Here is a 23,156-nt window from a genome sequence, read left to right as displayed (position 1 = left end):
AAACTTTGGAAGTTTCCTTTTTTCATGGTTTTATGAAATTCTCATTCACTCACACACACATTTTGGAAGGTTCCTTTTTTCATGGTTTTATGGAAGCATCAATCTTTCTCGCACATGCATGCACGCATGCACACACGCACGCACACACATCCTTCCTCCCTCCCTAAATTTTCTACAGTCAGTTGCTTCAGCTCACTATGACCCCATTTCCTCTCATTACATTTAAACAAGCTTGATGAATCCACCCGTCCCCCTCTCTCATACCTTCCTTCCCGCCTTAATTGGAGCTTTCCCTCCTCCTGCTTGCAGTCACCTCCCGCAGAAGTACAGTGGTGCCCCACATAGCGACGATAATCCGTTCCGGATAAATCGTCGCTATCCGGAAACATCACTATACGGATATAAAAACCCCATAGGAACTCATTAAACTCAGTTTAATGCATTCCGAAGGGGGATAAGCTCACCGCTAAGCGGGAATCCTCCATAGGGCCGCCATTTTCGCCGCCTCGGTAAGCGATGAATCGGCGCGAAAATGCTGCGGGCAGCCATTTTGTTGATCCGGCGGCCATTTTGGAACCGCCGATCAGCTGTTCTAAAACATCGCAATGCAAAGATCGGTAAGCGAAACGCTTACCGATCATCGCAATGCGATGTTTACCCTATTTAAACATCCGCATCGCTATGCGGATTCGTCGTTAAACGGAGTGCTCGTTATGCGAGGCACCACTGTAAAGTAGTCGGAAGCAGTAGTCGTTCATAAGCTGGATTAACTGCTGCGGGCTCTTCTAAAGCAGTAGACAATAAAACAGCTTTATCTCCGATCTTCAAAAGAACTGATTTACAAGTGCCACAATCAAGGAAGGTAGCAGGGAAAGGTGCCTTACAATCCTTAGGTTCAGCTGCAGGGTGGAGTGGGGTGGAGGGTAGTGATCCGGCGACTTATGGCTCATGTGCCCATGGAGTGGCCTCTGTGTGCCAGCTGTGGCACGCGTGCCATAGGTTCGCCATTGCTGTTTTTACACCACCAGCCTTTCAATTTCCTCATCGCCTGCCTTAACAGGATGTAATTGTTGGAGATACAGATGCAGTCCTTCTGTACATACAGGCTGATACCGCATCCTGCCCGGTCTATCGTGAAACGCTAGGGATTGGCACGCCTGCTACTTGAAAAACATGCGCTCTTCCACTACAGAATAATAGCCCCGTCTCTTAAATCCCTAAGGCGTCTTGAACTGGTAGCCTTAGAAAGGTTGAAATTCAGCTTCTGAGATGTCTCACAGGCCTCACTGTCAGTTGCCATGGAAGCCTATTTTCAGGAAGAAAAAGGCAGGATACACACCAGCACCCCCACACACACACAGAGCACCCTCATCGCTCACTCCCCATCCCCCTATAAACACATTCCTTTCTTTCTTTAACACCCAACTTGGATCGGTCGAGTCCTATATTAACCAGAAGCTCACATGTTCATTTTAAAGGTGCCCCCAAAGGCATTGCTTGTTTTATAATAACAGAAATATGAGAGAGAGAGAGAATTAAAATGCAAAATAAATAAATAAATTGTAGTTTTGTTGGGAAAAGGCAGCCTATTAATACTTTTCATATAGAAATGAATATACTATACTGCGTAGGCTATTCTATAACAGAACGAAACCTGGTTCATTATTGAAAAACCGTGAGGCAGTCGATTAATCTTTGTCAGGGCCGGGAAAGGCATCACAATCAAAGGCATGGCCTTCACTCAGCAAAATTCTCTCTTCAGCATCCCTTCTTTCCATCCGGACTCCCTCCTACAAGAAACCCTTTAAAGTCCAAGGGGCCTTTCCTGCCACAGATCTCGGAAATAAATGGCTATGCAAAGTAGGTTCTTTGCTCTTCGTTAACAAATAATTCACAAGCTCCAGTCCTTGAAAGCCATTTGAAAGATCCCATCCATCAGCGATTAGCCCTTTGTAATTCTAAAATAATCTTGAGGGTGATGGTTAACAATCCATTCCAGACACAATACATAGAAGCGGGAGAGGTTATTGGGCGGCGGGGAGGGGGGGAGTCTTGGTCACGTCCCATGCGAGTTGGGGATTATGGGGGTTGTAGTCCAATGCATCTGGAAGGTTAAGGAAAAGCAAATCTTTAAAAAGAGGTCAGGCAAAACAAACAAACAAACACGGAAAAAGTAACACAAGACAAAAAAAAGTTGTGGCACCTTAAGGACGAATTGCTCTATTTTAATGTGAGCTTTTCCTAAACCTTTAAAAACAAATGGATCCTTTCTTTGGCATGAGTTCAAAAACACCAAAACGACACACACAGAGGAGGGCTGTACCTCCTTCGCAGCTTAAAAGGACACAGATCCAGCCTTTGCCATCTTTACAGCATTTGGACTAGCTGGCACTGGGTGAGACCTTTGCCATATGCCCTGGTTTATCACACAAAAGGGTACGGGACTTGATAAGCCTTTGTTTTAGCTATAAACTAGTTCTGTATTACTCAAGCTTGTCCTGCACGAAAGGAATAATCATCAAAAGTGACCTGGTGGGTTAGACCAAAGGTCTATCAGAAGAGCTTGGTCTGTAGGGCGTCCTGTTTTGAACCCGAGCCTTCTTCAGGGGGTAGATAATGCCCGGAGTTCTGGGGAACCAGCAGGCATAAATACCTTTTTAAAAGGAATACTCTGCACTTTGTTTTGAAGCTGCTTAACCCTCTCAGAAGCTTGGGAACTTTGAATTGCTTCAAAATAAGGCTCAGATCATGTGCCTGTGTAAACTGGTTTAGGATCTTAGAACTGCAGAGTTGAAAGGGGCCCCGTGAGATCATCCGGTCCAGCCCCTCTCAAGGAAGCAGAGTGGGGAATCAAACTCCCAACCTCTGGCTCCTCAGTCCGATGTCTAAACCACTGAGCTATCCTGGCTTCTGAGCATATTTTAAAGTTGTGTTGCTTCTGTTTTTGCACAGATAGGTAACTTTTCTCTTTTTGGGGGGGGGGAAATAAAAATCCCAGATTTTATAATCCCTATTATTACTGTAGATGGAAACAAAAAACTATATTGCAGTTATGGTACCCAAGGTTGTCACCCCCCCCCAAAAAAAACCCCAAACATTTCCCACCTTGGGTTTTTTGTTACATCGGACACTTAACGCACAGCCAAAAGCTTGGCAATGGGTACATTTAAAAGAAAGGTGGTGTTGGTTTTTTGGCCACCTGGACACTGCAAGAAATTCAGCAGCAACAACATAAACCTTGTTGTTGTTGTTTAGTTGTTAAGTCGTGTCCGACTCTTCGTGACCCCATAGACCAGAACACGCCAGGCCTTCCTGTCTTCCACTGCCTCCCGGAGTTGGGTCAAATTCACGTCGGTCGCTTCTATGACCCTGTCCAACCATCTCGTCCTCTGTCGTCCCCTTCTCCTCTTCTTGCCCTCACACTTTCCCAACATCAGCGTCTTTTCCAAGGAGTCTTCTCTTCTCATGAGATGGCCAAAGGATTGGAGCCTCAGCTTCAGGATCTGTCCTTCATCTTGGAGAACAGCTGGACTTAGGACAACTGTGACAGTTTCCAAGGCATGAGTGTTTTATTGGCGAGTTTCTCCCGTTAAACAGGGATTTGAACCCAGGTCTCCTGAGTCCTAGTCTGACACTCTTATCTATTATACCACGTCGGCTCTACGTTCACCAGGAGGGACGGCATGCAATTCATCCCTCCTCGTGGGTTTCCACTGCCTTCAACAGGTGGAAGGTGGTTTTCCCGAAGGGACAGGGTGATCCTCTTATTCCCCTCAGAGCTCTCAGTGTGATTTGAAATTAAGACACATACCTTGATGGGAACCAGAACACAATCCAGTTCAGTTCTAGAAAGGCATCTGCTCTGTGAACTTATGTAATCCTTTTTAAAAGCCGTATCTTAGGATGGCAGCACCAACCATAACAATCTGTAGTTATATTTTTAATTTGCATCTGATTCTTCTTCCAAGAAAAATCAGGAGAAGCCAGCACCAAACAGAAGCGAAAGAAGGCACAATGACACACAACTTTAGAGCAACACCAGGAAGAGGACAAACATTGCCTGGAACCCTGTTGTTAACAAACCATGGGAAATGCAGATCTCCCTGCCTGGAAGGCAGCTGCCCCCCCCCATCTCTCTCTCTCTCTCTCTCTCTCTCTCTCTCTGTGTGTGTGTGTGTGTGTGTGTGTGTGTGTGTGTGTGTGTGTGTGTGTGTGTGTGTGTGTGTGTTTCTGTGCTACTCCTTACAACACTCATCAGCTCTAGTCACCACAGTCAGTTGTGAAAGATTATGGGAACTGCCGCCCAAAACATCTGGCCTGAAACATCTGGAATGAGCTCACGGATGCAGCTGGGTAGCACCCACGCTGGTGCCATGACGGAAAAGGCCATGTTCTCTGTATTCAACCAAAAGACAGGGCATTTCCAGTGGCTGCTCCCAGTCTGTGGAACTCCCTGTTAAGGGAAGCAATGCAGTTCTTCTCCTCCTGCTACCATGCAAAAGCATTTCTTTTCCTTTTTGACTTTTCTTTTCAAATGACGTACTTTCAAACTATTCTGAAGTCCTTTCTATTCAGGGGCGATCTTAATATTTAATTATTTCTTTCATTTATTTAAAATACTTTTCACTCTGTCTTTCTCCTTAAAAAGGGACCCCAGGTAGCTTACAGCATTAAAAGACAGTATTTTAAAGCTTAAAAATAATGAGAATACAAAGGTGGCTTACATCATTAAAAAATAATGTGGAGCCGAAGCTCAGTTCCATGTGAAAACCTCTCCAGTGACTAGAGATAAAGGAAACCACAACTTCTTGTCTAGATGGGAAATGGTTCCCAAATTCCAAATCCTCCATTTAATGCATTCTTATTGATTCTTCTCCTTCAGGAAGCTCTCTGCTTTCTGTGGCATGTCATCCTTCCATATTTTCTTCTCACAACACCCCTGCAGGGAAGGTCAGACTAAAAAAGGGACTACTGTATCAAGGGTTCTTTCATATCAGAGTGGAGATTCGAATGTGGGTCTTCCCACTTCAGATCCCGCTTGCAGATGTCCTTGTATCGCAGTTGTGGTCTCCCTCTAGGGTGATTTCCCTGCACTAATTCTCCATACAGGAGATCTTTTGGAATCCGACCATCAGCCATTCTCACAACATGCCCAAGCCAACGTAGACAGCGCTGTTTCAATATTGTATACATGCTGAAAATTCCAGCTCGTTCTAGGACTACTCTATTTGGAACTTTGTCCTGCCAGGTGATACCAAAAATGCGTTGGAGGCAACGCATATGGAAGGTGTTCAGCTTCCTCTCCTGCCGTGCACAAAGGGTCCAGGACTCACTGCAGTACAGGAGTGTGCTCAGGACACAGGCTCTATAGACCTGGATCTTGGTATGTGCCGTCAGCTTCTTATTGAGTCATACTCTCTTTGTGAATCTAGAGAACATGGTAGCTGCTTTCCCAATGCGTTTATCCAGCTTGACATCTAGGGAGAGAGTGTCAGAGATCGCTGAGCCAAGGTACACAAATTCATGAACAACCTCCAATTCTTGTGTGGAGATGGTAATAAAGGGAGGTGAGTTTACGCCCTGGCTCATGACTTGTGTTTTCTTCAGGCTGATAGTTAGTCCAAAGCCTTGGCAGGCCTTGCTAAAACGATTCATGAGTTGTTGGAGGTCTTCAGCAGTGTGGGGAACAATGGCTGCATCATCGGCAAACAGGGAGTCCCGCATGGATTTCAGCTGGACTTCGGTCTTTGCTCTCAATCTAGAGAGATTAAAGAGCTTTCCATATGATCTAGTCCGGAGATAGAAACCTTCTGTTGCAGTTCCAAAGGCGTGCTTCAGCATGACAGCAAAAAAGATCCCAAACAGGGTTGGCGTAAGACACAGCCTCATCAGACATAAGAGTAGGAGATATAACATGGCAAATATTTATAAATGGCTTCAAGGCAGAGATAGCAAAATAAAGAGATCATGGTCGTATTCGCGAAGGCTTTCACGTCCGGGATCTAATAGTTGTTGTGGCTTTTTCGGGCTCTTTGGCCGTTTTCTGAAGGTTGTTCTTCCTAACATTTTGCCAGTCTCTGTGGCCGGCATCTTCAGAGTGCTGTCCTCTGAAGATGCCGGCCACAGAGACTGGCGAAACATTAGGAAGAACAATCTTCAGAACAGGACCAAAGAGCCCGAAAATCCCACAACAACCATTAGATCATGGTTGGTTGGTGAGAAAGTCAGTGGGTGTTAAACATTGTGATGATAGTGCCTTTGATATGCAGGTCTTGAGCAGAAGTTTTGTGCTGTAAAGAATTAGAGAATTTCTATCATAAAGTTTTCTTTCTCACCTGGATGCTCTTCTTACCTTCCCATGGGCTACAGCAGAAGGAGCTTTTGTTTACAAGCCTCTTTTAAGAATCCCAAAAAGGAACAGAATTTGGGGTAATTTCTTTTATTTGCCTACAACTCCCAGAGTCGTGCACCCAGCAAAGCCACGTGGTGGCGGCCGGTGGCTTCTGGAAGTTGCAGTCCAAAAACCAGCAAGCAAGCAAATAAAATCTTTGGCAGGTTCTGGCAATGAGGAGCAGAATCCCACGCATGCTTTAACTCATAGCCAAGTTCCACTGAATTCAGCAGGATTTATTTTGAAGCACGTGCAGGTCTGCAACCTTCAAGCGATTTGAACAGGTGCTGAAAGTCCATTGCTCATGTTTTTACGAAAAAGAGCAGATTTCAGCATTCCCTTCTCTGAGTCAGGCCAGGAGGAATACGCCCGCAGGCAAAACGCAAGCGCTGTGCGGCTACATGTTTCTCATCAGGAGCCTGAATCACAAGGAGGGAGCAGAAGAAGCAGACGAAACGCCAACCCAATACCGCTCAAGGTCAGCTATAAAATTACCCTCGGGGATGCTCAAAGGTGTGATTCATTATGAATCAAAAGCAAGAGCAGGGGATTTCAGGAAAGGGGGAGGAGAGAAAGAGGAGGAGAGAGTGAGAGAGATGGTTTTTCTGCAATGAGTAATACATTTCTCCCTGTATATCACTGGTGCATAAAATTCATATTTCCTTAGAAGATCAAATAAAGCAGGAGAATCTGGATGTTGAAAGGGTTTCCAGCCCAGTTGTGTGCCTCATGGTTCGGAAGGTACTGTCACTGAGTTCCACAGAGGGTAGTCCCAGATAAATGTGATAGAATTGCAATACAGTGGTGCCTCGCAAGACGAATGCCTCACGGGACGAAAAACCTGCAAGACAATTGTTTTTTGCGATCGCTATGGTGTCTCGCAAGACAGCTTCTTCTATGGCCGTGCTTTGCAAGACGTTTTTTCCCACGAGACCAATGCCTCGCAAGACGAAAAATTTCATTTGTCTTGCGAGGTTGCCATAGGAATGCATTGCAATGCATTCCTATGGGAAACTGCTTTTCGCAAGACAATTTTTTCGCAAGACAGCGCTTCTCGCGGAACAAATTACATTCGTCTTGCAAAGCACCACTGTAATATTGATTCAACAAGCAGATCACAATAAAAGGCTATTTTGAATTCTGGTTTTGGTCATTTTTACAGAATGAAATCTCCAAGGGACTTCCTAAAACTGGTTTCAGATCTACTATCTGGGTGTAATCATAAACAACTAATAGGGGGTAAAAAATTGACTGGAAGATCTTTATTCAGAATCCTAGAGAATTGGGAAAGCTGGTGTTTTTTTGGAATCAAAAGACATGCAGAGAAGGTAAGAGAACTGTTTACACCACTTCAGACAGCAGAAAGCTGGTGGCACCTTTTTATTAATATTCCCTGGTGTGGCAATTCTCTGTAAGCAGAAAACGAGCGCTTCAGGTGAAAAGACAGGCTACAACCTGTTTCTCATATGTACTAGATTTCTATTTGCGTGGAACGGCTGTTATACTGAAGATGGTGTCGAAGTCCACAGACACTGGCTATCGCTCACCCTGGAGGAAGTCTGAAAGAAAGAAATGTCTATACCGCCTGAATTATCACAGCCCATTTCACCACTTCATTCTGCTGTGTGTGTGGTTCTAATCCAATTTATCTAGAGGGTAGCTTAGAAAATAAAAGAGGATGACCCCTAAGTGGCACCGTGAAAGGGTAGGAGAAGGCACAAACCTGATCAACTGGAATCTACCCATGTATAAATTAATCGACACGTTTATCATTTAATCAGAACTTGGTTGGAAACATAGTTATCTTCCAGGTAATCCAGCCCAGCAGCAAACCCAGTGCCGATACTTAAAGCAATCCAGACACATTGACAGTCCCACCCTTTAGAGTGAAAGACCTCTTCCTCCACCTTCCAAGCAGACCTTAAAAGTTACTCTGGACTACACCTCCCAGAATCCCCCAATTGTGGCGAGTGGCCATGCTGGCTGGACAATTCCAGAAGCCATAACCCAAAACAGGAATGTTTCCAAGCTTCGCTCTTCTTTTGAAATTTTAAATACACCTTTGGTGGGTTGCGGAGATGGAGAGTATGAACAAATCGGACGACCACCCAGGATGGAAATCTGCCCACCCACTCTTGTCTTGGGGAAAAATGATCCCTCGGAGGTGGATCTGGATGTTCCTGGCAGCCTTGTTAAGGCTGGATTGCCAAATCTAATCTAATACAGTCATGGCAAGGACAAAAAGCCTAAGACCAAGATGCATACAAAATTAATTGATGGGGTTAAGGCAGAAGATTATGCCTTTCAATCAATGCTCCCTTATCAACTTAATTGCCAGTGCAGGAATTTTAAGGCAATTACAGTATTTTAGGTCCCTGATGTAGCCACAAGCAGACAGAATTTTATTTCTCATTCCTTCACTTCTTTTTTCCCCCCGACGTCTTACGACTTTTTTATCAACAGAGCAGTACTGGTAGACTAGAGGAATAACTAAAATCTCAGTCCTTGCGGTTTTCCAGTGCTGCCAACCTAAACCCGCTCGGCGTCAGTGGTCCATTACAGAGAATTTCTTAAACAGCAGAAGGAAATTCAAACTGCCACCAAGAGTTAAATCTGTTTTGCGGGCTGGGAGGGAAATGAGCGTTTTTACTGCCAAAAAAAAGAGCCCCATTATATCACTTTCCAGATCATGATGTATAAAATTATTCCCTTCTACAAAGGGAGGGGGAAAAAAAAGTTCCAAAACCAAAAAGGAGACAGAAATGCTTAAAAAGAGTACATCTTATTTCTCCTTGGTGATAAATCAATTTTCCATGTAAATTTTAAAGCCACTTCATTGCCTGCTTGTAATCTGGCTCCCCTGGATCTAAGACCCATGTTTTCTGATCCTCACTTCAAGCTTACACTAGAAAAATTTTTTATTTTTTTTAATGGAAAAAGAACTAGGATTTTTTTAAAAAAAAATTACCATACACTTCCATCCCCGTGTTCAGAGAGGTAGTTTAGTCGTATTAGTCTGTTTCAGCAACAACAGCAACAAAAGCAAACAAGCACACACAAACAAAGAGCATCACTGTACCTTTAAAACAAAGGGAATTATTATTTTAGCATGCATTTTCATGGATACAATAATATACAATAATATAGAATAGTATCACTGTACCTTTAAGACTAAATTTTAGCATGCATTTTCATGGATACCATAATACTGTGGTGCCTCGCTAGATGGTGATAATCCATTCCACTGAAATCGCTGTTTAGCGAAATCATTGTCTAGCAAAAAGCATTTCCCCATTGGAATGCATTGAAACCTGTTTAATGCGTTCCAATGGGGAAGAATCGTCGTTGTCTAGCGAAGATTGGCCATAGGAAAACCGCTTTGCGAACCGCCGAGCAGCTGTTTAAATCGCTGTCTTGCGAAGCTTAGATCCCGAAAACACCTGTTTTGCGAGCACGGAGGGAGCTCTCAAAATCGTCTAGCGAAAATCGGTTTGCAAAGCAGGGACCAAACGTTGCCCAGTGAAATTCCCCCATAGGAATCACTCTTTTGTGAATTGCTATAGCGATCGGAAAAATCCAATGTCTAGCGAAAAAACTGTCATGCGGTGTAACTGTCTAGCAAGACACCACTGTATAATATAGAACAGCAGAGCTGGAAAGAATCCTATAGATCATCGAGACCAGCCCTGGGCAAGGAGGCCCAGTGACAGATTCGAACTCCCAAACTTTGCCTCTACAGCCAGCTGAACACCACCACTCCCCGAGCTATCCAGCATTTCAATCCACCTGAGCTGAATCTCGGGACCCAGCTCATGAATTTAACCCACAGAAATGTTCCTATGGAGAGCTGTTCCATCTGAACCCAAAGGACCTTTCGGATAGGAGACAAGGATTAACTCTGGCATACACATGTTGTCAGAAAGAGTCATTTCAACCATGTGGCATCAAAGAACTCCTTTGCAAGAACCCTCCTGGGGCTATTCTATCCATAGCTTGGAAATGTGTCTTTTGCAGTGCAATGCTAGCTGACAGGCACCAAAGGAGGCAGGCCACCTGTAAGGAAGCGGCCGCCGTTTACTCTCGAGGCATTCATTTCTTGGGAGAGGTCTCTGGAAAGACACGGTCTTTACAGTGGTGCCTCGCAAGACGATATTAATTCATTCCACAAAAACCGCTGTCTTACGAAAACATTGTCTTGCAAAACGAGAAAGGCCATTGAAATGCACTGAAACCGATTCAATGCGTTCCAATGGGCTGGAAATTCACCGTCCAGCGAAAATCCTCCATAGGGGCGGCCATTTTTACTGCCTGTAAAGCGGGGAATCCATCCTGAAAACACAGCGGGGAGCCATTTTGCACAGCGGGTGGCCATTTTAGAACCGCCGATCAGCTGTTTCAAAATTGTCTTTTAGCGAGAAATCAGTTCCCGAAGCAGGGAACCGATCATCGTTAAGCGAATTTCCCCCATAGGAACATCATTTTGCGATCGCAAAAGCGATTGCAAAAACTTTATCGTCAAGCAGTTTTGTCGTTTAACGAGGCAATTGTTAAGCGAGGCACGACTGTATCTGCGAAAACACCTGCTCTGCACTTCTACAAACATCCATCCATGCATCACACTCTAAAACCCTTTCTAGGTGGCTCAAGGTAAATAAACAAGCATAGACATAGACGAGTAGAAGGAAACCCATATTTAAAGCTTCCCTGTCACACGTCCAGCCAAACTCTTGTCAATAACAGTAACTGCAGAACTGGAAGGGTCATCAAGTCCAGCCCCTGTCCAGGAAACACAGTCCGGAGAGAAGAGCTTATTGGATAGAGGAGTCTCCTGGCTCAGTAGGACTGAGCCAGGAGACTCTTCTATCCAATAAGCTCTTCTGCAGTGAAGACTCTGCTCACAGCCTGAGTTTGATCCCCACGGGCTCTGGTAGCTGGCTCAAGACTGACTCAGGCTTCCATCTTTCTAAGGTCAGTAAACTGAGTACCCCAGCTTACAGAGGGAGTATCATTAAATTGTAAACCATATAGAAAGTGTCTTGCATGCACAATGGGGAAATATCTAAATCGGTAGCCGTTGCAACTGCTCCTGCCTGCTTTGCTTTAGCCTTGCCCATTGCTAGATACATCACTGAAGACCTTACCCCAGTTGAACCCCCCCTCAAAAAAAAGCTATGGATGAGATCAACATCCCTTCCAGCATAATGAGTCTATGATACTGTTGGTATGAGGCCCTTTCACAAAGTTCATGATCATATGTAAGAGGGTTTTCCACATACAGACGTGGTGATGAAAATGCACTGGTTGGGCACGGGGTCAGTTGCCCCCCGCTCCCACCAGGCACTGCATGGAAAATATGTACAGGGGACAAAGAAAGAGCATCCCCGAAAGGTAAAATAACATTGGGAGTACATTTTGTGTGCCCCCTGAACTGCCAGCCGATCTTTCACTTCTAGAGGTTTTGCACTGCTTTTAATGTTTGCTCATATTTTATGCATGCCCATCGTTTGGAGTTGTGCAGTGTTCTTGGATGCAAATAAAGAAGATGATTGGCAAATGCTTAAAAACTGAAATCGAGAGATGAATTACATTAATATAAGCTATAAAGTGCACACAGGTGCAAACCAGGCTTCCATGAATGCAAAATGCCAGCACACCACCTTGCCTTCGGATGGCCACTCACAACTGACTACTTAGTAAATGATGGATGCACCTAAATGGAAGCTCTACTGTAATTTCTATAAGCAAATCAATGGTGAGGTTAAATGTTCTATTAACCCGCTTTTAAAAGGAAATGGTTATGCTCGGTTTGCTAGCATCTTGCACGCGGCAGTTTACTGAGCAGCAAGTGAATACTGTACATCGCAGAGAATACCGTTCCTTCTCGGCTTTTAAGAGCTTCTGAGAAGGCCTTTCTCTTGGTTCCATCACTTTCCCAACCTCCTATGGGGAGGACAAGAGAGAGGGCCTTCTCAGTGGCTGCCCCGAGATTTTGGAATGACCCACCCAGAGACGCCAGGATGGCCCCATCCCTCTTGTCCTTCAGTCATCAGGCAAAGATTTTCCTTTTCAAACATAACAATAATACAGTCGTGCCTCACTTTACGATTGCCCCGTATAACGATGAATCCGCTTAACGATGCCTTTTTTGCAATCGCAAAAGCGATCGCAAAACGATGCTTCCTATGGGCAAAATCCACTGTGCAATGATCGGTTCCCTGCTTCGGGAACCGATTGTTCGCATTACGACAATCAGTGAAAAGCTTATCGTTGGGTTCCAAAATGGCCACCGGCTGAAGAAAATGGCCCTCCGCTGTTTTCTAGGACGGATTCCTCGCTAGACAGGTACCAAAAATGGCCACCATATGGAGGATCTTCGCTGGACGGTGAGTTTTTAGCCCACTGGAACGCGTTAACCGGGTTTCAATGCATTTCACTGGGTTTTTTATTTTCGCTTTACGATGTTTTCGCTCTACAGTGATTTCATTGGAAAGAATTAACATCGTTAAGCGAGGCAGCACTTTAATCATTTATTACGGTCAGTGACTAGGAAGATAATATATTACAGTGGTGCCCCGCATAGCGAGGTTAATCCGTTCAGGATTAACCATCGCTATGGGGAAACATCGCTATATGGTACAAAAAAAGTTCCAAATGGGCCCAAAATTCACCGTTATGCGATGTTCCTCTATAGCACAGGCATTTTTGCGCCCTCGGTAAGCGAGGGCAGGGCACGAAAACACTGCACGCAGCCATTTTGAGTCTTCCGGTAGCCATTTTGGAACCACCGATCAGCTGATTATTAAAAAACGCTATGCGACGATCGGTAAGCGAAACGCTTACCGATCGTCGCAAAGCGAGTTTTTGCCTATCTAGGCATTGGTATGCGGTCGCATTAGCGATCCCAAAAAACGGATCGCTATGCGAATTCATCATTAAACGGTGCGCTCGTTATGCGAGGCACCACTGTATTTAGATAAAATCACATAATATTAGAGACATTGGTCAAGACATGACATCATCAATGCATGCTTTTGAGCAATGATGGAGGGGAGAGATTTATCTAAGGAATTGTGTATTTATTAAATTCAGAGCTTTTAAAATGTTTTTAAATTGTTTTATAACTTGATTTTAACAACTAATGTTTATTTTTAATACAGTTTTTGTATAGTACTTGAAACGTGTAAGCATTGTATCGTTTTAGTTGTTGTGAGCCACCCTGGCAAGAAAAGTGGCAGATATATAATACAAATAAACAAATAATCAAATACAAGCCGTACCTCAGTTTACGAACACCTCGGTTAACACAATTTTCGGTTTACAAAGAGAAATCCATTGAAAATAATGCCTCGGTTTACTATTTTTTTTTTCACAGTATGAAGCAAGTTTCCCCAGAAGACATTGCACCCGGGAGGTTTATAGCACCGCCCCCATGCATGCGTTCCTATGGGAAATCGCATTTCGGCTTACGAATTCTTCGCAATACGAAACGTCCTGGAGAATGCATAATTCGTAAACCGAGGTACCACTGTAAATCACCTCCAGACATGGCCAGCTGTGTTAAGAGAACGCTTGGGGTTGCACTCAATGGGCAAACCCTCCCACCAGTATAACCCATACCCTTGTCAATTAAGAAGGCCTGGACCTCTTAAAAGCCAATATGCTCTACACCAGTGCTTCTTAACCCTGGGTCTCCCGATCTTCTGGGACTACAACTCCCAGAAACCCTGGTCTCCAAAGCTAGTGGTGAAGACTTCTGGGAGTTCTAGTCCAAGGATAGTTGGGGACCCAAGACTGGGAATCACTGCTCTAGATTCTCATACCTCAATGGGCTTCATTCCTCCTTTTAGCTATACCATGGTGATGAATATTTGGCCCTTGGAATACAGTGGGGTCTTGACTTGAGAATTTAATCTGTATTGGAAGGCGGTTCTCAAGTCAAAAAGTTCTCAAGTCAAATCTGCATTTCCCATAGGAATGCATTGAAAACCATTTAATCCGTATCTGCTCTTTTCCGTCCATAGAAACTAATGGGAAGCTGCTATTCTGCCTTCGACCACTAGAGGGGGATATTTTGTTTCTTTTTTTCTTAGGTCAAGAAAGGTTCAGGGAAGGCAGGGAAAATACAGTCCAGGCAGTACAGGACCAGGCAGCCTGAAGACTGTCTCCCAATCCACTCTCTAAATGCTGGGAGGAGTGAGGAAGCAGACAGACACCCTTTTCACTGGCCAACAGTTAACTGAAAGTTCACTTTTTGCACTTTCCCTGCCTCCCACGTGGTTTTTTTTCAGTTCTTAACTCAAATCTAAGTACTTAAGTCAAGTCAATATTTTCCTATGAGAGCGGTTCTTAAGTCAAAATGTTCTTAACTCAAGCCGTTCTTAAGTCAAGACCCCACTGTATTTTAGACGGCAGCTCCCATAATCCCTTATTGCAAGTGGTCTGGCTGACTGCGGCCAAAAAGGGGTCAATTTGTCTCCAGATTAAACCACTTTAAGCTGCATATTCAGACTCCTCTGGGGGAAAACGGTTTTCTGTACACAAACATCTAGTATCTCAGGGAGAAGTGTCCTAGCCTTCTCCCTGAAGTATTATATTTCTACATGCAAGGACTTATTCATTGAATTACTTATTTATATTTAAGCAGCTAGAGATCGTCTTCTGACACCACTCCACTCCAGGCAAATCTAAAATGGTTCGGTCCAAACACAAGTTTACTGCTCCTACAGAATCACAGAATGGTCGATTCATTAGGGACACTTCGGGGTTATCTAAGGTCGCTTCTTGGCACTGCAAGAAAATCGCAACTAAGTAGGATCATAAATTGTAGAAGTGGACGGAATGCTGCTACAGACGTTACATCTCTGCTCCTAAATGTATAACCAGATGTCTAACTAGATTCAACATTGTATTCGCGAAGGCTTTCACGGCTGGGATCTAATGGTTGTTGTGGGTTTTTCGGGCTTCTTGGCCGTGTTCTGAAAGTGGTTCTTCCTAACGTTTCGCCAGTCTCTGTGACCGGCATCTTCAGAGGAGAGCAAACTATGCTCTGGGTAGGCTTGAAAGTGGGTGGAGTATTTATGGCCTTCTCACAGCCATAAATACTCCACCCACTTTCAAGCCTACCCAGAGCATAGTTTGCTCTCCTCTGAAGATGCCGGCCACAGAGACTGGCGAAACGTTAGGAAGAACCACTTTCAGAACACGGCCAAGAAGCCCGAAAAACCCACAACAACCATTAGATTCAACATTATTCAAATCCCGGTCAGCTGATGACCAGCAACAGTCATGACATCCAAGTCCTGAATTCAAGTACCTGTACAAAACTTAAAAATGCTACCTTACAGCTGCTTTAAATTGTTACCCGGTTCTACCTTCCAGATTTCTTCCAGCCTTGATCAGGTGGCTGGGTGGGGCAGGTTAAACATCAACTAGGCTGCATCTACTTCCTCCAGACAACTATACCATAACACATGCTCAAGCATTATATTTGCGCACTTCCACCTGAGAGGTTTATTGCAATCCGTTTGCCAAAGGAAAGGAGCACAGAGAGGTGAGGAGATATCTCAGCATCTCAAAGGTGCAAAGTCAGAATCTAACAGGGCTGGTTCTCACCTTTTAAGGTGCCTGCAAATATTCTAGATGTGCATTTGGAAAATTTAATTTGTGAAAATGTATCAGTAGGCATGCAAATGTGGAATACAGAATAAAGAATAGAAATGTTTGCCGCTTGGGAGTATTTTCAAACCATACGCAATTCTTATGGTGACATATAATTAAAAACTACACATGCTTATTTGGGACTTTTGAATCTGCCCACAAGCAGCCAGTTTCCTATGCCATCTTTATAAGCTTCCAAAATCAAGATCGTCATTTCATTCATGAAAACACATAATTCATCTCATTTTGCATTTTATCATGGAGGAACCTTAGGGCAAATCTTCCCCAAACTAAGACTCTTGGGATGTTTTAGAGTTCAGTGAGTTTGCTGGCTGGGGATAATGAAAGCCACAGTCATCTGTAACAAGCTGGGTCAGAAAAGGTTGCTTTTAGAACCTAAGATACCTTTCAAAAGGCTGCCAATTATTTCTTGAGCTGAGACTGAATTCACAGTGTTGTGCTATGACATGACAGGGTGACGGCCACAAAATTGCACCTCTGTACAAAACTGTCGAGCGGCTTCATGACACTGGTAAAACACAAATCTCAGACAATTTGGTAATCTGTCTTAAATTGCTGTCTGATATTAATAAAACAGAACAGCCACATCACATGCATACAGAATGTTGACATAGGCAGTAGTTATCTCTTGGATTGCCTACTGCCATGCTCCCTGCATGGGACTTCCCTTGAGGCTGACCCAGAGACGACTGCAGGTCCAGAACGCGGTGGCTGCGAGCAAATTTGATCACATCACTGCAGTTCTGGGTCGTCTCCACTGTTTACCTGTCGTGTCCTGGATCAGGTTCAAGGTTTTGATGCTGACATATAAAGCACCCCATGGTACCTGTCAGAGCATCTCTCCCCAGTGTCATCTGCCCAACCGACCAGATCCTCCCGGGGCCAGGCTCCTCCAGGTAGCCACCCCGAGGGAGACCTGAAAGTCATCCACAGACAGACAGACAGACACCAACAAACTTTCTCAAGAGCATAAGTGGCCACTGCTCCACCAAGTTTGCCAACAGAAGTGCCCTGCTCTGCCTCATTACTAAATTTTCTGCTGTTCTTCTGCCTGAATTTTCCACTATACTGTACTAGACTAGGTAAAGGTAAAAGTTCTCCTTGACATTGAGTCCAGTCGTGTCCGACTCTAGGGCATGGTGCTCATCCCCGTCTCCAGGCCGCAGAGCCAAGGTTTGTCCGTAGGCAGTTTCCATGGTCACGTGGCCAGCACAACTAGACACAGAACGCCGCGACCTTCCCACCGTGGTGGTCCCTATTTATCGGCTTGCATTTTTACATGCTTTCGAACCGCTAGGTTGGCAGGAGCTGGGACAAGCAACGGGAGCTCAATCCGTTGCGTGGATTCGATCTTACGACTGCTTGGTCTTCTGACCTTGCAGCACAGAGGCTTCTGCGGTTTAACTCGCAGCGCCACCACGTCCTTCAGACAAACACACCCTCAATTCCTGTGATTAGCAGCAGTTCCATCTCTCCCTATGTTCTGCTACCAACGTAACCTGGTCTTCCCAAACATCACTGCTATAAGGGCTATCCCGAGAGAGATCCGAGAAACCTCTACTAGACACTGGGTCTTCTTGGTGGTGGCTGAAACTCTTTGGAAGGCCTTGCCTGAGGCCCCCTTCACTTTCAAGTTTTAAAAAGTGGATCAAGACAGTGTTTTTTAAAGAATCTTTTAAGAACATCCTTCCTCTACGCTAGAATGTTTTCAGCTCATGGTGTTTAGTCTTTATTTCACTGTCACCATAGAGACCTGTTGTGATTTTTTTTTTTTTGGCTATTTAAGTTTGTTATCATTCTCGGTCAGGGTTGGGTGGCTGGGTTATCCCCTTTTTATTGTGAAGGGCCTAGAGCAGTGTTTCCACTAGGATAGGTGGTACAAAAATGTAATAAATAAATGCATAAACAGAAGCCAAATTGTGCCTATGAGAGGTTTGCAAAACTAGGTATCTACTCCTCATGTGCTTAATGCTAACAACTACAAATGGGCACAAACCGCTGGTTCGGTGGTTTGTTTTTCGGCTAAACAGATGTTGGATGCTTCCTAGCCCCACCTCTTCCTGTGGGCAACCAATCAGAGGCAGTGACCAGAGGAGGCGGGACAAGGAATCCGTGGTCCAGCCTCTGATTGGGCGCTTGTCGGAGGAGGTGGGACTCAGAAGTGCCAAAGACCTGTCCGAAAAACGAACCGGTGGTTCGTGCCCATCTCTACTAATATCATATTACACTATTTTTGCTGATGTCACAAATTCAGGCCTTAAGAGCAGACAAAGGACTATAAATGGCCCGTCTGCTGCCCACCATGTTTGAAGAAAGGAGAGAACAAATGGGAGAAACAGCAGCAGAGGAAGGATAATAATATGCAGTAGAAAATTTCCATTTGCTCAAAAGTGGCCCAGAGGTACGATATTTTTCAGTGCATAAGACGCCCCATGTATAAGACGCCCCCCCACTTTTCTAACCCCAAATTAAGAAATCTAAGTGGGGCTTAACAAGTGTAGGGAGGAAGGGATCAAAGCACTGCAGGATCACTTTGATCCCTGCTTCCCCCTCCACTTGTGTTTGTTCTCTCCTCAGCTTACTTCCATTTATAAGATGACCCTCAATTTTTAGTCTAAAGATTTTAGACAAAGTATAGTGTTATACACAGAAAAATACAGTATGTGGAACTTGAGATGAACTCCTGAGTGTAGTTCAAGTGTTTCAAGACTGGATGTCCGTGCATCATTTGATGTTGTGTTCAAAGCTTACACGCACACACACATCATCCACCAGAGCAGTGAAGAAATAATCAATGCATAGGAGCACCGCAGTAACTAAGAGGAGATCATAATAGGGGCCCACCTGAGCACGAAAGGTAATATTCTAAGAGGAACTCGCTGCATCTGCCCATTGCTTCTTGGCAGCCAGGTTGTCCTCATCATCACTACCATCACTCTGTTAATTCATTGCCTTGCATAATTTTAGGGTGTTGTGACATTGCTACCAGAAAGCCAGAAAAATACAAGGAAATAGGTCTATGGTAGCCAGTTCAAATCCTGCATCTTACCGTCCAAATCTAAGGCTAGCTTAAAGAATATCCCTTGCCAACCTGGAAGTGCCCTCCTAAATTTATGGACTACAGATCCCATCACTTCAACCAGTTTCTGGGAGTGATGGGGTATGTAGTCCATTTTTGGTGAAGGCTGATTTAAGAGTTTCTTGCAGGCCAACTGAGCTTTTGTTGCATTGTGCTCTCTACATTACAGGAAAGTTTTGGGTTTGTTTGTTTTTTAACTCTGGCCCTCTCGCTCTATCTAAAGCCTTACAGTTTCATTGCAATGAAGAAAGAAGTCAGGAGTTTTGAAGGAGTGGGAATCCAAGATTTCTGCAGGAACTCTACTAAAATGTCGAGACACCTCTTTTATTGAATTATATAAGCCACACTCATAAAGGCACTTACTACTAGAAAAGGAGTCCTACAGCAGCAACACTGAAAACACGTTATACAGCTGGACAGCTAATCCGTCTTCCCCAGGGGTAATGACTTATGGAAATGATTCATCCCCAAGACATTTCAACCAAAATATTTTAGGAGTTAATTTCACTGAAGGCCCTTGGAACACAATGGACCTTGTTATTACAAGGCTTCGAGCCAGAACAGACTTACAGAAACCCTAATGGGGTTTTCAAGGTAAGTTAAAAAGTGAAAGAGTGGTTTTACCAGTTCCACGGCCCCGGTGACTGAGGGGGATTCGAACTCAAGCCTCCCGAGTCCTTGCCAGTCACTTTGTTCACTTCTACCACTGCACTGAAACCAGGCAAAGAATCAGCAGACCCCAAAAGCTGCAGACCCCAAAAGCCTATCTCCTTACTTATACAAAGTGTTCTGAGTGAATGATATTAAACCATCTAGCATCTAAAATTGAAGGTCTTCTCATTTCAGAACAGGCAGGGTCTTAGACGTGGCAAGAACCGTACGGCTGAAATTTTAAATCTAACCAGCATATAGAACACGGTTTCGAAACACATAAAATAATTCGAGCAGTATCTGTCGACCTTAGAGAAGCATATAATTACGGTCCACCATCAATGACAGCTCAAAACGTTCGGCCACTTTACTAAAGTTCATGGACTCATAGAAATGGTTGCCGTTCTACTTCAAAACCAAAGGTTATTCGTTAAATTTCAAAGGAGGCACAGTCGCTGGAGACATCAAAGGAATGGGTTTCCCAGAGGGTAGCAGCATCCTGGCATCATTACTTTTTGACATTTACACCAACGATCAACCAACATTCCCATACTCTGAGAGTGTCACCTATGCTGATGATCTTGCCTTGACAGTCCAGGGGGAAACCTTTGAGACCAACATGCACCAGCTAACCTCTCTGCATTAGAAGATCTTTCCTGATATTATAAAAACAAGTGGAAATCAAACCCTTTAAAAACATGGCTCTGTGGGCCTTCCACTTAGAAGAATAGAGAAGGAGAGGGGAAGTTCTCAATTAACAGGGAAGGCAAGATTTTGGAACACTGCCCGGCCCCAAAGGATCTGGGCATCGTTCTGGATTGAACCCTGACCTACAAAAATATTGTCTAAACACCGAACAGAAAGTTGCCACCAGTAATAACATACAAGAAAACAGGCAAGGTCAGACTGTGGCGCATGCCCACTAACAATAAGAACCATATGTATTCTCGAAGGCTTTCACAGTCAGGATCCGACGGCTGTTGTGGGTTTTTCGGGCTGTTTGGCTGTGTTCTGGAGGTTTTTCTTCCTAACGTTTCGCCAGTCTCTGTGTCCATGGGCATCTTTATAGGACAGGAGCTAGAACTCTGTCTGTTTTCTGTTGTACTGTGTGGGATAGTTGAGGGGTATTATCCCACACACTACACTAGAACACAGACAGAGTTGTAGCTCCCATCCTCTGCAGATGCCGGCCACAGAGACTGGCGAAACATTGGGAAGAAAAACCTCCAGTATACAGCCAAACAGCCCGAAAAACCTACAACCATCAATAAGAACCATAGCTTTGCCCCTGTGGTATTCCACACTGAATATGCTAATGCATAGGGTATCGGAGCATGCCAAATAAGTGTATGTAACTCTTAATGAATCGTGAAGAATTATCACTGGTTGCCTGAAGCCCACGCCTATTGAAAAAGTCTATCGTTTGGCTGGGAGATCAGAGAACAATCTACTTGGATACAGGACACATTTTCTGTGACTGTGGAAAAATTCAACCCATGCAACACTTCTGTGCATGCCATTTATGCCCCGCCATGTGTATAAAAGATCTAACAAACGGTCAAGATAAAGCACTATCCAAACAGCCCACTTTTGTTCAAAAACAGTCTAATTCTCTTAACACTTTGTTTTCCATTTCACCTGCACTTCACATACTGTATGTCCATCATTTTAAATTGTGCAATGCTGCCATACGAATAAAATAAGGCTCTATCCAATATGTCACGCTGGGCATGAGTGGACCTAGGCTGGCTTCACAATGATGCCACATTTACTGTTTTTTTCTCAGTGGACTTTGCACAGAGAGTGGAAGGATGGCTTTCAAAAGCCCGCGGCTCCATTCCACCACCACCAGTAAGCCAGTAAGGATCTACACCAGTCAAGTCAGATTGGGAAGAGAAGTGGAGAAGATGGAGAACCACAGTCAACAACAGCCCAGGGTTGCTTCCCTTTGTTAAAAGACACACACACAGACACACACACCGGGAAGGCTGCAATTGTTTTCCATGAATGCCCAGCGCGCACCCCAGAAAATGCCCCCATCTTTGTGTTACTTTCTGAGCTTATCGATTTCGGGCACGCTGGTGGGGCAGGACGCAGCAGCCGCCTCCTGGCTCAAAGGCAAGAGGCTCATCATCCTCATCATCCTCCTGCACGCTGGGCTGGAGGAAGGAAGGCGTTTTAGTCGGCAGGGAGGCAGAGAAAGGAGCCACCGGGCAGGAGGAAAGGAACCCCAAACACCTCTTTCCCTGTTTGGTGGGCCCGATCCACCACCAGGGGCCGCGTGCATCCGTATGCATGCTCTACACACACACACACACACACAGAGAGAGAGAGAGAGAGAGAGAGAGAGAGAGAGAGAGAGAGAGAGAGAGAGAGGAAACTTCCTCAGCGGGAGGGGGGGAAACTCGCTCCCCTGTTTCAAGGAAGGAAAGCGCCAACTTGGGCAGGGCAGGGCGCGCGCCACGTTCCTCCTCGGGAGACTACCGTCCCCAGAATCCCCAGCCGGCCCACCCAGCCCATCCGCCCGCCCGCCAGCTGGGGATTCTGGGAGGTGTAGTCCCCCAGAGGCCAGCTTGGAAAGGGGGGAAACAAGCCCCCCACCTCCCTCTCTCCTGGGTCGGAGACTCATGCAAAAAAGGAGACTCACCGCCCGCCCCCGCCCCTTCCTCGGGCTTGGCTGGGCTCCCCTCGCCCTTCTCTTCCTCGCCGGCTCCCGCCTGTCGGTGGGTCGGTGGGTCGGAGGCGAGCTGGAAGGACTGCAGGAAGGAAGGAAGGAATGCTCTGGCCGGCCCCGTCGAGCTTCAGCCTCGCCTCGGCTCTTCGGCTGCTCCGATGGTGCTGGTGGTGGTGGCGGTGGAGGTGGTTGCTGCCGCCGCCTCCTCCTCCTCCTCCTCCTCCTCCTCTTCCTCCTCCTTGCGCGCCTCTCCCCCAGGAAAGGGCCGGCCGGCGAGCCAGCCCAGACCTGTGCTTCCCCCCCTCCGCCCGCCGGCCCGCCCTCACCGCGCAGGCTCCTCTCCCCGCCCCTCTCGGCGGCGCGACCGGCTTGCCTGCCTGCCCGCCTGCTCTCCCTCCCTCCCTCCCTTTCTCCTCACCTGGCCCTCCGAAGACTGCGCACACAGCGCCCGCCCCTTCGCCCCCCCCAAGCCTCATTCCGCCCCCCAACAGAAACACACAGACACACACACACTTACACTTATTCCTCCCCACCCACACACCCATTCCCAAAACACACACACACAGACACATATACCCACCCACCCCAACACACACAGACACTCCCCACCCACCCCCAACAGACACACACACACACACACACACTCCTACCCACCCACCTCAACACACACACACACACACAGA

General features: G+C 45.5%; 1 protein-coding gene across 3 annotated transcripts in view; it reads right to left on the bottom strand.

The window, feature by feature from the left end:
• The window catches only part of PAK1 (p21 (RAC1) activated kinase 1), a 99,278-nt gene extending 76,445 nt beyond the window's left edge, over positions 1 to 22,833 (bottom strand). Inside the window, exon 1 of one of the 3 annotated variants that reach the window (XM_078390207.1) lies at positions 22,447 to 22,833. The gene's annotated coding sequence lies outside the window, so the exon portion shown is untranslated. The remainder of the gene's footprint in view (positions 1 to 22,446) is intronic. The other 2 variants (XM_020810954.3, XM_072993494.2) reach the window with 2 other exon arrangements.
• Positions 22,834 to 23,156: the final 323 nt, after the last annotated feature.

The sequence above is a fragment of the Pogona vitticeps genome, chromosome 3 (genome assembly GCF_051106095.1).
Source record: "Pogona vitticeps strain Pit_001003342236 chromosome 3, PviZW2.1, whole genome shotgun sequence".
Lineage (NCBI taxonomy): Eukaryota > Metazoa > Chordata > Lepidosauria > Squamata > Agamidae > Pogona > Pogona vitticeps.
This window is presented reverse-complemented; position numbering and strand designations above follow the sequence as displayed.